The sequence below is a fragment of the Pholcus phalangioides genome, unplaced genomic scaffold, assembly GCF_987345545.1.
Source record: "Pholcus phalangioides strain wild (caught in Gottingen) unplaced genomic scaffold, Ppha-v1.0 ptg000007l_1, whole genome shotgun sequence".
NCBI classification, from domain to species: domain Eukaryota; kingdom Metazoa; phylum Arthropoda; class Arachnida; order Araneae; family Pholcidae; genus Pholcus; species Pholcus phalangioides.
In genome coordinates this window covers 63152796-63167191 of record NW_028301600.1, presented here as the reverse complement: position 1 = coordinate 63167191, position 14396 = coordinate 63152796, and positions in this window count along the sequence as shown.

Here is a 14396-nt window from a genome sequence, read left to right as displayed (position 1 = left end):
CTTGCTTTTTTAATGGAGATTTGAGTCATAATTTTTTTTTATCTATCAATGCACAATATTATATGGTGATTTTCTGGTTAAGAAAATTTTGCTTTCTTTTTAATGATCTCTGGAAAGCTCACCAATTTATCTTCATTTCAAATTGTTGTTTTAAAGCTGTTTAACTGATAGTTTACAGATCCTCTAGAAGTTTCTGAAGTTTGGGGAGAAAACATTTTATCTTCAAGATTATAAAGTTAATGTAGCTAAGTTATCAGTATATTATACACAGTGCTACCGTATATTAAAGCAAGTATTTCAATTCAATCAATTTAACATGCACCAAATCAGGCAACTGAGTGGCATCAAGAAAGATTGCACACCATGAATGCAAGAAATATTTCATCTTCATAGTGAAGCTATGATCCTATATACAGCCATTTTGAGTTTTGTTTGATCGCATTGGCTGATCCAAAATGAAATTTAGAATGGGCCCTGGTTAGTTTTGTTATGTCTGTGAAGTTATCTATTTTCCAAGTAAAATTAAGGTGCTTGTTAAATGCACATACTTCACTAGTTTTCGTTTTAAGATATGTAAGCAAGATAAATTTTTTGCTCTACATACAATGTGTGTATGCAGATTATGTGTTAAAATTTGAGAAATTTTATCAGGGATAAGAGGACAGACAAAGTACCTAATTTATAGTAGCTCAAAAAAGAAAAGACTGTGTGGCTATTATTTCTGTTCCTAAGAAATTTGTGTATCGAAAGAACTGAAACAATGGTTGTTTTTTTTTTGTTGTAGAAATTTTTTGTGACGCTATTTCTTGAATATTTATTAAGCATGAAATTTATTACAATATGAAGCCAGCATATCTCATGGGCATAGTAGTTCTTAACCAGAGGTTCGAGCTGGAAAACATTTTATGATATGAATTATTGATTATTTAAAGGGCGTGTTAGAGAATATAATTTGTAGTTAACTAATTTGGGGCCCAGTAAAAAGGTGAAGAACTGCTGTCATAGCGCATCAAATTTGAAAATTTCAAAGACAGTTACATAAAGTTTTATATCTTTGAAAGTAACCTACTTAAAAATGAATTTTACAGCATTCACAAGCAAATATTCATGGATCTTTTTTCTAATAAGAAAACAAAGGGAAACACTTTTTTTCACATTTTCCATTTTCAAGCAAACTTATAAATAATAAATTTTCTCAAAACATGAAATGAAAGGTTTTTTTCCAGATCATTTCATTATTCCAAACAACTTGATATCAGCCAACTTTATAGGTATTCACAACTACATGGGCTGTACTATCTGCTCATGCTTATCAGGAATCCTATCCGTATCCATGCCGATTATGACAATATAAACATAAAAGGGAAATTTTTGTACTATCGACATTCCCCCTCTGAAAATGAGCATTGTTTTTCTCCGAATATTCGGAGGAAGATAGTGGGGAGACCCACTCCTTCAGCATCGGGTGATAGCATTTTCTATTCTCGATAGTGTCGGTTTAGTGAAAAATTTATTTCTTTGACGTGAAAATTTATTAAGGTGACTTAAGTAGTTTTCCTTGAAAGAAAACTACAATTTTGTCGGCCTTACACAATTGATTGGATTCAGTTAGAAATCTACTCATTGCCAAGCATCGTATGCAATGAAACCTTCGCTACAATGATAAATCTCTCTGCAACTATATTTTGTGTGTGTCTTGTTTGAAAAAGGCATATACTCTAACTGCTGCCTCTCGATATAACGATAATCTGTCTAAAATGATATTTTTTCATGGTCTGCTGAGTATCGTTATAGTGAGATTTCACTGTATATTACTTGGATGTTATAATTATATGTATAAAAAGAATAAATGAAGCAAAATAATAATCACCCAAGTCCATCAAAATAGGTAATAAAGAATAAAAATACATATTTTATTCCGATGTGATTTTGGTAGTTCCTTATGAACTGAAGTATGGCTTAAAGAACTTCAATAAATTAATTAAAATACTGAAATACCCCATGAATGATATTTACATGCTGAAGCATATATTTAATTATAAAAATAACTCTTCATTTACTCCTACTGTTTTCCATCTTCCGCATTAAAAAAAGAAATATATATATATCTAGCCAATAGCCATGCTAACACCTTCCATTTTTAACATTAAAGAATTTGAAAAAAAAACTAAAAAACAAATGTTCTGCACTGCATTAAAAATGAATTGGTGTTGCCACCACCGCTGAAAAAAAAATGCAGTAAATGTATAGTAGCAGTTATATATCCCAAGCTTAATTTTGATTGGTCAGCAGTCTATCGGCCAAAGGGAAAAATCACTTTTCCCTGAGTGGAAAGCAGTTTCTTTTAATTTTCCCTCTTTCACGTCGCTTGACCTTAAGGAGTGAACCTAAGAATCATTCCTTGGTAGCATTTTTCAGATTATTATCAAAGCCATACTTATGAACCTATGCTTATAACTTCATGAGAATAAGCATGAGCAGATAGTACAGCCCCTGAATACATGTCATACATAACTTTTAAAAATCTGTGCTTAAAATACAGCAGCATGTGTGATAGCTGTGAAGTATGTAGCAGCATTAAATTTTTGTGTTTTAATCATCATATTTCATAAATAGCTGATTTGTTAAATTAATTAAGTATATGAATTTATCATGCAGGTCAGTGTGTTGTTTTTACATTCTCTTTTATAAATTTTAGTTTGGTAATCCATTGCTATAATTTACTGCCCTATTTCAATGCACATCGAGTTTTTTCTCTCAACATTAGTTTTTTAATATTACACTTTACAAAAAGTGCTATGTCAAAAATCATTAAACATGTTCAATTTGCATACATTATTTTTTCACTTTAATGTTTGTCATCCATGAAAGCAAAAATGTCTAATACACTCACTGGAGAATATGAATGTGTTCATGCAGGCACAAATCAGTAGAAACTCTGCAATTTAGTCCATTTAATGCAAACAATTGTCTCTTTCATAAAAACCGGTCTTGTTTGTATAAATGTGTTACTGAAAATAATCACAAAATTTTGGCTTCTTACTCAAACATTTTGGGTGTATGCTAATATATTGGTCTGGAATGATTGGTGTGTGATGGGTAAAAGCCATACAATGATATTTATTGCATTGCCCTGCTCTTTTCTTCTTTTTTTTTAATTTCAATGTTCTTACTGATTCTGTTGAACTTATTGAACATTTGTCCAAAAGTTAAATACAAAATTTTTTATTGGAAAGAAGTTTGAAATCTCTCACTCAAACATTTAATAAATTTAAAACTTGACCCAAGTGTAGACCATGCAGTCAATTATATTGCATTATACAAATGTTGCAACTTATAGCTGGGAGTGTGGGGGGGTTATGGTTTACAAGACACTCATGATTAATGAAATATGTAGCAAATGCTTTTTTCCTGAAGTAATAAGAACTATTTTGATTTTTTTCTATATGCTTGACACTTTACGCTATCTGTGTGTCAGTGACTTTTAATCAGAAATAAAGACCACACAATTCCAATAAGTCATGTTATAGCTCATTTGATAATTATGGAGAGAGAAAGCAGCTATCTCTTGTTTTGATGTAGTCCCTCAATTGATTGGACTGATCAGTCCATTTGCTCTGTATATTGCTTGTCAAGATACTAGTCAAATATCCATGTCTTGCGGTAATACAAAATAATTTTTTGTATTTGCGTTTAATCTTACATAAAGATTTAGGCTGTCATCCTTATACGAGCTATGACAAATCCTGCAGAAAACATGCAGGTCTGTGTGATCAATGAAACAGGTTGTCAGCAATACTGTGCAGCAAAATGAGGTCAGCTGAGTGTATCAGCATACTTGATGGCCACCTTTATACATCAATAGACATTTTTTTTTTGCAGAAGGAAATGGGATATTCCAGGTAATAATGCTTCCATTAATTATTCCAGTAATACTAAAATACATTTTATCCCAAATGTTTAAAAATTAATTGAAAGAGCATGGGTCATTGTTTTGACACTCACAATGGCTACCATCAAGTCCCAACCTAAATTTGATACTTATTATTTGTGCAGCTTATGGAACTTGATAGAGAGAAATCTCTGGGGGGAGTAATCCAAAATCTTTAATAAACATTCAACTTTTCTTTGATCCATAAGAATCTTGGTGAAATATTAATGCAAATGTGGCTGTGAAAATAGGTGTTTAGGTATTGCATGACTCGCAAAACTAATGTCATGACCAATGTGTGCTGCAATTTATGATAATAGTAGTCCGACAAAGTATTTGAGTAGGAGACTTTTTTTGTCAGACAGTAAATGTTCTGATGCCAAAGTTTTTTGAATAAAAATCATAGTTTTCTCAATTGCATATGCTTGTTTCATTCAGTAATTAACCTTTTCTATAAGTTTCATTTAACATCTTTGTGTCTTTTGCATACACATACAATCATGCAAGAGGGAAAAAAATGTTCTATAACTTTTGGGTAGCTGTGTAAAAATCTAAGTGTAAGTTTTAGCATACAGTGTTCTGCAGTGTTGCTTAGTTATTTTTCATCTAAATCTAGTCTTTTTTGAATGGTCATTTGATTGGGAGAATAATCATTCAGTTGTTAGCAGAAAATCTAGTCTTTTTAGTTCCCTGTTTATATATTTTTTTTCAATTTGTTTTCTTTTATTTGTTGTTGAACAATGCAGCCTTTTAACATTAGAAAGATGGGTTGGAAAACTATATCTAGAAAGACTTACCTTTTTTGGCCAATTTTTGAACTCTTGAATATTTTAGAATCATGGCAGTCGACACTTGTTTTTACGAACCTGTATGGACATGGAAAATAGCTTATAAAATCTAAAATTCGTAAATGGGAAAGACATTTAAAAGAATAATATATTGCTTGGGACCAGAAAATTTGTTTGTAAAAACGTGTAATTTGTAATTGGAGGTTCGTAAAATCGAGTGTTGACTATAATTTTTTAAAACAAATAGAGTTATATCACAAAAAAAATTAAGGCTGCAACCATTGACCTGTTAGTTTATATTTTTTCCTCATATGGTTCTTGAAGAATTTTGTACAAACAGCCTCTTTTGATGTACATCAGTGTCGAGTGAACAAAGGACTGAAATTTTTTTAGTTTACAGTATTACATTACATCCAGTTTTGAATGGGATCGAAAAGTGTAGATGTAGCCATCCTGTTTTCGCAGTTGGGTTTGCCTCATGACAATCTTTCTCAAAGGTTCCAACCAAGCTTGATTTCTATTTGAAAAAAAATCATATAATTTCAGTAATGCAAAATAATCATCTAAATATTTTGGAATTCTCAACATAATTTAATTGAGGAAGTTTTCACAATGTTCTATATATTTCCATCTGCAGCAGTTTCTTTGTTTCTGATAGATGTGATATTATTGAGCTATTGGATATTTCTTGAAAATTTATTTGTTAACCTTTTGATGTAGTTCTAGATTGTATTTATGGCTTCTCTCAATGTGGTATCATTTTTCACACTTCTATGTTTATTGTTTTTCAACAGTGTTTTATTTTCATTATTTTTATTTATTATCAGCTGTTATTTATTGCTTTATTTATTATCAGCTGAGGAGGTATAATTTTATTTAGATTAATATATTCATTATCAGAACTGTGGCTTGGTTCACTAATGCTTAACCTAGAGTAGTTTCTAAATTTTAATAATCACTTCTTCCCAGTTTTTCTTATGTAATCTTTGCCTGAGGCTGAAGAATTTCTCTTTCACAGAATCTGTATATTCTTGCCATTTCCAAAACTAACTGTTTGGGGAAAAACATAGTGATGTTAATGCAAGGCTGGACAAATCTAACAAAATTTAGGCACCAGATGAATTTCTTAGATGCCAAGCATAGATTATTACCACACATCTAGAAGAATACCGAAAAATGGGGTGAATAGAAACAAAACTTTGTAAAAGCACAAACATATTCTCGTATTATATTCACAAAAGAATTTCCATTCCCAATTTACTTTGCAGTTGGCTAACATGATAATGGAAAATTCTTTTGTGAATATATAATATGGGAATGTGTTTGTGCTTTTACAAAGTTTCTTTTCTATTCACCCTGTTCTATACTATATAATTCAAAAAATCATAAATTTTAGTTAAGATCACAGGAGCATAATATGGACATCAAGAAATAATTAAAGTATAGTTAGATGACAATAAAAACTTGACTATTACAAAATTTAATCATTCTTTAAGAGTTTATATTCACTTTCCAATTCAAAAGATAGTAATTAAAAATTGGTTTTTGTTTCTCTGGAAAATTAGCATTTTTTGAGTTGTGACAATATTCTTCTAAGTGTGCATTATGTTTTTTCAACTTTCAGAATTTAACATCCTCTTTCCATGTTAAAAATGCACTGTCATGAAATCAGAAAATTTCATTCTTACACTCTAATTTAACAATCACACATAGAAAATTCTAGGCACCAATGCAAATTTTCTCGTTGCCATGACGACCTGGCCTCTGCGATTTGTCAAGCTCTGTGTTCATGTTTCTACTTTACAGAACAAACAATTTTTCGGACAAAATGACTAGAATATTTGACAACAAAAGCTGAAACACCTGCTGATCAACATCTGCATGTAAGCATAAGAGTAAGAAGAATAGTCATATACAAAAGGTCAACTGTACAAAAAAGACTTGGAAAAGAGTTTAGATTGTATAGAAATTAATTGTGTCAATGTTGGTAATATTTTGCAGCAAGTGTGATCTCTCTAAAATGGGCCCACGCCCCCCTAAGGAGGCAATTTTATTTTTAAGGGGGGCAATTTGAATTTTTGTATGAAGACTTAGAACCTTTCAAACTCCCTTCATTTTTTTATATCAGTTCAAATTTTTAAGCAATTTCTTGATGACTTTCTTTTGTTTTCTCTTTCAGTGGAAGGGGTTTGACTGAGGGTTCTTAATGCTTTGTGTTCCACGGAAAATTTGTGCCAGTAAGATAAAGTCCAAGGACCCCCGTGCCAATAAAATGAAGGCCACTAACTCCTTTAAAAATAATATTCTGTATATAACAATGTAAAAACAATGAGTTAATTGTTTTTTCATCCAAGCTCACAGATCCCCCAAGTCTCTCCCAGGAACCCTGATTAAGAGAGAGAGCGAGAGAACCACTGCTTTTGACTAAGTAAAAGTAGACAGAAATGGGGACATGTAAAGCCCCCCCCCCTCCCCAGTTTTAAAATTCAAGGAGGCAAAGCAACAACTAATGGCTCTTACATTTGAAAAAAAGAAAAAAACCTCTGTTATGAAACTATGGAGTTTCACTGGCGGGGGCATCTGGATTTCAGAAGATATGCTTTGGTGGGGCATGGTCTAAAAAAGGTTGGGCAACACTGCTCTAAAATATATAGGAGAGTCACTGCGACCTTTTCTGTCTCTCTAAGTACACAGGGGTGAAACTGCTTCTCATTCTTTATAGGAATAATCCAAGGGATAGAATTATTCTTGAGAAGCAACCATTTCACAATGCTTGGAAAATCTTCTCAAGATCATGTGGTGTGAGAGAGGAAAAAATAATATTTTCTCTAGTGCAGGGTTGGAAAAATCACAAAAAAATCTAGGCTCCAGAAAAAAATTTTAGGTGCAAAATAAATTTTTACCCAAAGACAAAAGTCCAAATAATTAGACCAAGGAAAAATGAAAAAAACACTCACTCCAGTCAACTGCCACTCTGCCGCTAATAGGGTTCAAACTGGAATCATTGCCAAATAAGTCCATTATGATGCCCACACGATTGCACAGTGGCTATCACATACTACTGGATTGCAGATGTACAGAGAGTGGCATGACTCCAAAAAGTTAGGGAACCACTGCTTCAAATGAATTAGTGTGTGTCAGAAATTGTCCATAATGTATTTAAGTATTTTTGAGGAGTGTTTGCAATGCCACTGCTCATCTTTCAAATCGAAGTGAAAGTGGCAGGTGTATGAATCAATTAAAATAATTTTTATGTTTCATGGTCTACCCTCTACTCCGGCTTCCTTTGGAAAAACCATTTAAAAGGAAGTTCTTCTCGAAGTTGAAAAACTTGAGCAGGCATTATGCACAGTATATGTGTATTTATTTCCAGTGAAATACTAGGGGGTGAGTAAAAAAATAAATAATTCACGGGGTGCGTTTTATAACAAATCAGAGAAGAATGAAAATATATAGAGTGATGCATGGTACAGACAAGCAAAGGGGTTCTCAAACTTTTTCCATCCGCTGTGCCCCCTTACCCTAATCAACACTTATCCGCAGCTCCCCAGAGCATCTTCATAAAGAATCTCTTTGATAAACGTTCGCGTTTCTCCGCAGTGCCTCCAACAAAGATTGGTGGTGCACAGCTTGAGAACTGGACTGGAGAGTTCTTGGTTTTTCCCCCTCGTTGTTTGACCAGAGGGCTTTTAGGTAAGTGCTGGCAAACTGCATGATGGCAAAGACCATATTAGTAAGCATCATAAAAAAGACAATTATTCTGAAAAAGTCACATTTTCAACACAAAATTATGCATCATCAACGTATAGTATAATATATTATCGTACAAGTATAGAAGACTAATTTTTCCTTTCTCATTTTCTGCATTTCAGAGTGATATTGACCCAAGATTATAAGTTTTTTATTTCACCCACCTTTAAGAAAACTCTTCTAGAACCCTTTTTGTTTTATCTTAGGTTTCTTATGGCTCAAAGGCTCGGTGCTGTTTTCCACTTTATCCTAGTCTTTGGCACTGCCCTGTACACAAGCTAGTAGCTCTTGCAAAGGCACCTGCAGATAATGTAGCATTTCTATGCACTCTAAATTTTGCCAAGTCTCCTCTACGGTGGTATTTCTAGGAGTTCAAAGCTCTACCTAAGGTGCCCAAAGAAAAGGCAATACCTCTTGGAGCTTGAATACTAGCTCTTACTTTATAGGTTCAGTGGTCTCCACAATAGGTTCCAGTGCCTAATTTCTTCAGAAGGTGCCTTAGTTAAAGCTCTTGGTAGCCCTTCAGAACAGAATGAGCATTTCATGAATGCCATATCCTCAGAACTGATGCACCTATGAAAGGTATTTCTAGGAGCTATACCGAGAACGACCATTAACTGATGGGGGGGGGGGGAGGAGTTACAGCAAGAAGCAGACAAGATTCTGTCCTTTAATAAAGGTGGGAACAGAGGCTGATCTGAACATGCTTCCAGATGAAAAGCTTTAGAGCAATTTTCAAAAATGGTAACGAAAATCTCCTTTCTTTTAAAAGACTAGTACAAACCCTTACCACTGTGAAACTGAAAAAGGGGCATGCATATATAAATGAAGAATTTTTTTATCTCACTCATCATTTTAGTCAATGAAAGTAGAAAATGAAAAATTCAATTTTTTTCATCAAGTTTTTAAAGATCGAGTCATTTAGGAGAATAGGCACCAATGTAGGCAAAATTTTGAATTGCTCCCAGCCCCCCACTGGCTGCACCACTGGTGGTTCTTCCCATTCCTTATCTGACTTCATATTACGAGTAGAAACACTCCTTGTTCATAGAGCTAATTATAAAATTCCACTTTTCTCACTACAGTGGAAGTTCTCAATAACAAACACCCATGGGGCCAAAAATTTTGTATGCTAACAAGGAGTGGCCATTAATGAATAGTAAAATATATTGAGGCCCATCAACATAATTAAAAAAGTGTTCATTTTAATGGGAGGTATGCGCTATTGATGAGTGTTTGTTATGGCAGGTTCCACTGTAGTTTCCATTCCATCATAAACATCACATATAAGGAGTATATTCCTTGTAAGCACAAGAGAAAAAGCTGATACACTCTTTGATTCATATCTCTACATTGTTAAGAAAAATATAAAAAAGCTTTGTTTACAATATGAAAATAATAATTCAGGAAAAGTTTAGAAATTATTATATAGTCCTATGGTTTATTCTTACCAGAGACATGGGAGAAAAAAACAGTGCACAGGTTCACACAAACCCATCTTTCTAGTGTTAAATTACCTATGTAGAATTCTTTAAAGAGAGGTAATATGATGAAGTTCCATTAAATTATAAACAAGAGTTACAAATACTGGTCAAGGAAGCAGCAGAGAAAGAGTAAAACGATTGAGGAATTTAAATCCCTGGCCTATGCAATAAATAAAATTATGTTTAGTCCAAACTTGGATGGAAATTTTTCATTATTATTTATATTATTATTTAATTTTTATACTGAGCACGTGTTCTGAAGTATGCATATTCACTTTGAATTTCAAAAAATGTTTGCCCAGATGCTTACATCATCTTGAGTTAATTTCTCAGTTCACTATAAATATGCATCATATTTTGGTTTCAAAAAAATCTTGCTTAGCCATGATGTTTTAATGCAGCTTGCCTGAGGTGTTCTTATAGTAAACCAACTAAAGTCCTTATTTATGGATATTATTTCCTTTTCAAAAAGTTGGAAACCTGTCTTAATGACTATGGTGGCTTCTTCTAATGAACCCTGCAAGTGCATTCTGGCTTCCTTACAGATTGTTTTGTTTAATTTGCCACAATATCAGATACCTTTTCGTCCATCCTGATCATTTTGTTTAATTTGCCACAATATCAGGTATGCCTTTTCGTCCATCCTGATCATTCCACTTTAACAGGTTTCATTTGACTAACCCTTATACCTACATTTTTTTAATGTTAATGGCAAAATTAAAGCTTTTTAGGTAATAACTTTAATTGTTAAATTTCTTTATCATTGACAGCATGGCAAGGCTGCTATTATGTGTAGAGGAATATGGTTTACTTTTGCATTTGTGACTGACTTTTATGTTGCCTAGTATATATACAGGGTGCATAGCAAGCAGGGGGTAGGGCATTTTACTGGTGAACCGTTGATCCTAGGGGTATATTTCCAATTAGAAACAGTTTTTAAATAATGTATAGTACCCTGATATGTTGCTCATGTTTCAAGGGTTTATATAGTTATTGAAATAAAAAAATTAACTTTTTATACCATCCCTGTGTGCCCCAAAGTCCAGTTGAAAAGTTGTTGCCCTGTCTCTCCTGATGTCAATAAAAAAAATTCCATGTTTGTAAGTGCAGCATTCACTTAGATATTCTGATTAAAAAAAATGGAGGAAAGTTTGGAAAAAACATCTCTAAGGGCAGAAAAACCGTTTTACCCACATTTAATGCTGTTTTTTCCTCCAAAATTTCCTCCGTGTTTTGAATTTGAACATCTCAGTGAATATTGCACTTAGAAACATGGATTTTTTTTTTTTGGCATCAGGAGAGACAGGGCAACAACTTTCTTATTAGGTTTTGGGGCCTGTGGAGACTGTATAACGAGTTAATTTTTTTATTTTAATAACTATACAGCCCTTTAAAATATGAATGACATACCTAAATACTACACATTATTTGGAAATTTTTTCTAATTGGAAGTATACCTTTAGGATCAACAGTTCACCAGTAAAATGTCATAGCCCCATTTGATATGCTTTCTGTATCAGAAATTCACAAAGTACACAGAATTGATGAACAACATACTGAAGATACTGGAAATTGACTATTTGATGAGAGTAGATTCCTTGTACCGTACTTGTAGTACTGGGATAAAAGGGAAAAATCCACTCATTCTCATTATTTCCAGACAACTAATCTTGTTTTGAATATTTCTAAAGTATGAATGAATGTTTTTTTAATTATTGATTTATTTTGTAAGTAATTCATCTATCTTTTTACATACATCTGTATAAAGTTTTTTTCTTTTAAACTAAAAATTCAAAAATAAGCTGTTTTTGTGCCAGTCAACTTAATTATGCTGCTATCAATTAACTCACAAATGATTCAGATGATGTGTATGTAAATTTTATGGTTTCCTATTTATGTGCATCATCATTGCTATAACTAGTACATGTTCTTTTTGTGCATAAGATTGAAACAAAATTCGTTTAGTTTATTTAGGAAGAAAATTTTTTCACAGTACATTGTACATCTTACTGTTGGTAAAATGGTAAAGAATAAAAAATGTTCAGTGAGAGAGATAAGCATATTTAATCTTATCTACACTCCACATTCATGGCACTACACCAAACAAATTAAATCATAAATTGTTGGAGTGCACAATAAGATTTTTCTTTGATAGTGACATGCACTATCCCAATTTCAATACATCTAATAGGGTATTAATTCAATAGTGTTTGTTTTTGCAGCAATATGGCAAAATTAAATGGATTTTGGTCTTTCTAACATTTTGCACCTATAAAAGTTTCTTCAGTATGTTTTTTGCTGATGTTTAGTAAACACTGATCCATAGCTATGTGTTTACCATTGCAACCAATTACCATCAATGTTTATGAGGGCGTGGTTTTATGACTTGAGCGTGCATTACACTATAAAAGTTTGATAAAAGATCTTTTACAAAACCAATGAGACTATTGGTTACATTCGCTCGAATGTAACGATACTCCTATTGATTGAATTTTTAAGTTTTATAAAAGAACTTTTATCTAACTTTTATAATGTAATACCGGCCTTACATAAAAAAACAGACCCTTTCTGGCAGGCCCAGTTCAAAATCACCTTATATCAGATTATGGAACTATGCTAGTTTTCTGTGATTCTTTTAGCAATATTGCACATTCTTCACTGTTATTGAAAAAATAAAAATTGTATCGAAATTATATATAGATATGTGTGTACAGCTGTTATTTTTCTTTTTATTTCTAGTTTATATTCATTTTACACTCCCATGATTGTAGCTGTACTAAGCATAACCATTCATTTCTATTGATATAAGAGCTTTCTTTCCACATATCTTACAGGATGTCCTCACTTAGATAGTATTAATTTGTTGGTAATTTATTGTGTAAAAGATATTTACATGTCCAATTGTGCTTTTAGATTGAATTTCTTGAATGCATTGCCAGCTTTATGCCAAAATTTTTGTCATCCATGAACTGAAACAAAACATTTATTGTAAAAAATTTGTCATTCTATCCATAAATATGTGACATATTTTTCGTAAGTTTTTCTTAAATATTCATAAACCAGACCTGAATTATTCAGGTTCATGAAAAATAAATTGTAATCTCTAATTATGTAATTCACACGGCTGCCAATTTTATTTAGTGTTTCAGTTGTTGAATTTTTTTTTATTCAACCAAATTTGTCAAAGTTTTTTTCTGTTCATGCATCTGTAATGTTTTTTTTTTTTTCTCTATGTAGTTTTTCAAATTAAGTTTTCTAAGCTGTATGCTTATATATTACCCAAAGGCACAACTAAGTGGAAGCTGTAAAGTTCAGAACTCCCTTTAGAAATCTGAATATGCATTCTCCCAAATATTTTTGAATCGATTATAACCAAACTAAAAACTATTATGAAAATAGCTCAAACAATTAATGTCAGAAATTTTGAATGGGATTCCTTCCTGGAAAAACTTCCTAGTAAAACTCCAGTGTCAAAAAATATTTATATATTATTTCTGACGCTAACTACTCATAGGTCCGTTGCACTTACATTTTTCTGTGTTAGATATTTTATGCAATTTTCTACGTATTTGATGATTATCGTGGTTCTAACTTATGATATATGGCTTCCTCTATTTTCAAAGTGAAAGATGATCATATCATTACTTATGAAAAGTATGTGTGTCTGTGCGGAAACAAGAAAGGGCAAGAAAATTCCACTTCACAGTCAGTGAATTTTTTTTCAACACATAACTTTTAATTTGATACACTGGTAGGCTAATTTATTTTACCTTGTAGTTATGCTCCTGAGATTGAGATTTTTATTTTTTAAAGATGGAAAAAAATTAATGCCTCAACTTTCTAGTCATAAATCTGACCATGATAAATAGGAAACTAAACAATTTTAAATTTCATACTGTATTTTGCTTTTTCAGTTGACGGATTTATTATTATTTTTTTTAATTTTTCCTTTATTCCCTTTACCTATGTTGCTATGTTTGGAGAAATTAGATAAATGTTTAAAATGTACATCTTGATGCTGTTAGCTTTTCTTTGATTATGAAAAAGTATGTATGTCAGTATATAATTTTTTGGTGCAAAATTTCATTCACTTTATATATGAAATGCTTCTGCTCCAATAAATTTTTCATATTACTTCTTGAGTAAAAATGGAGATAATGTTTTGTTGTTGGAAAATGTATATTACCACATCCAAGAGAGGGCTGTAGCTCATATTTTGACATTTCAGTGTGTAATGACGTGCTCCAGAGGATAAAATAACATGTTTTCCTACTATGCAGTTTTCTAAGCTTGTTTGTTTTTTTTTGAATGAGTCATTTATATATACTATGTCTAGTTTATTGACATATATTGAAATTTATGCCTGTAGTCATTGCTGAATGGGAAGCTCTATAAAATTGTGAAGATAGAAAATGAAAAGAATCATAGTCGTGTATGTTTGAT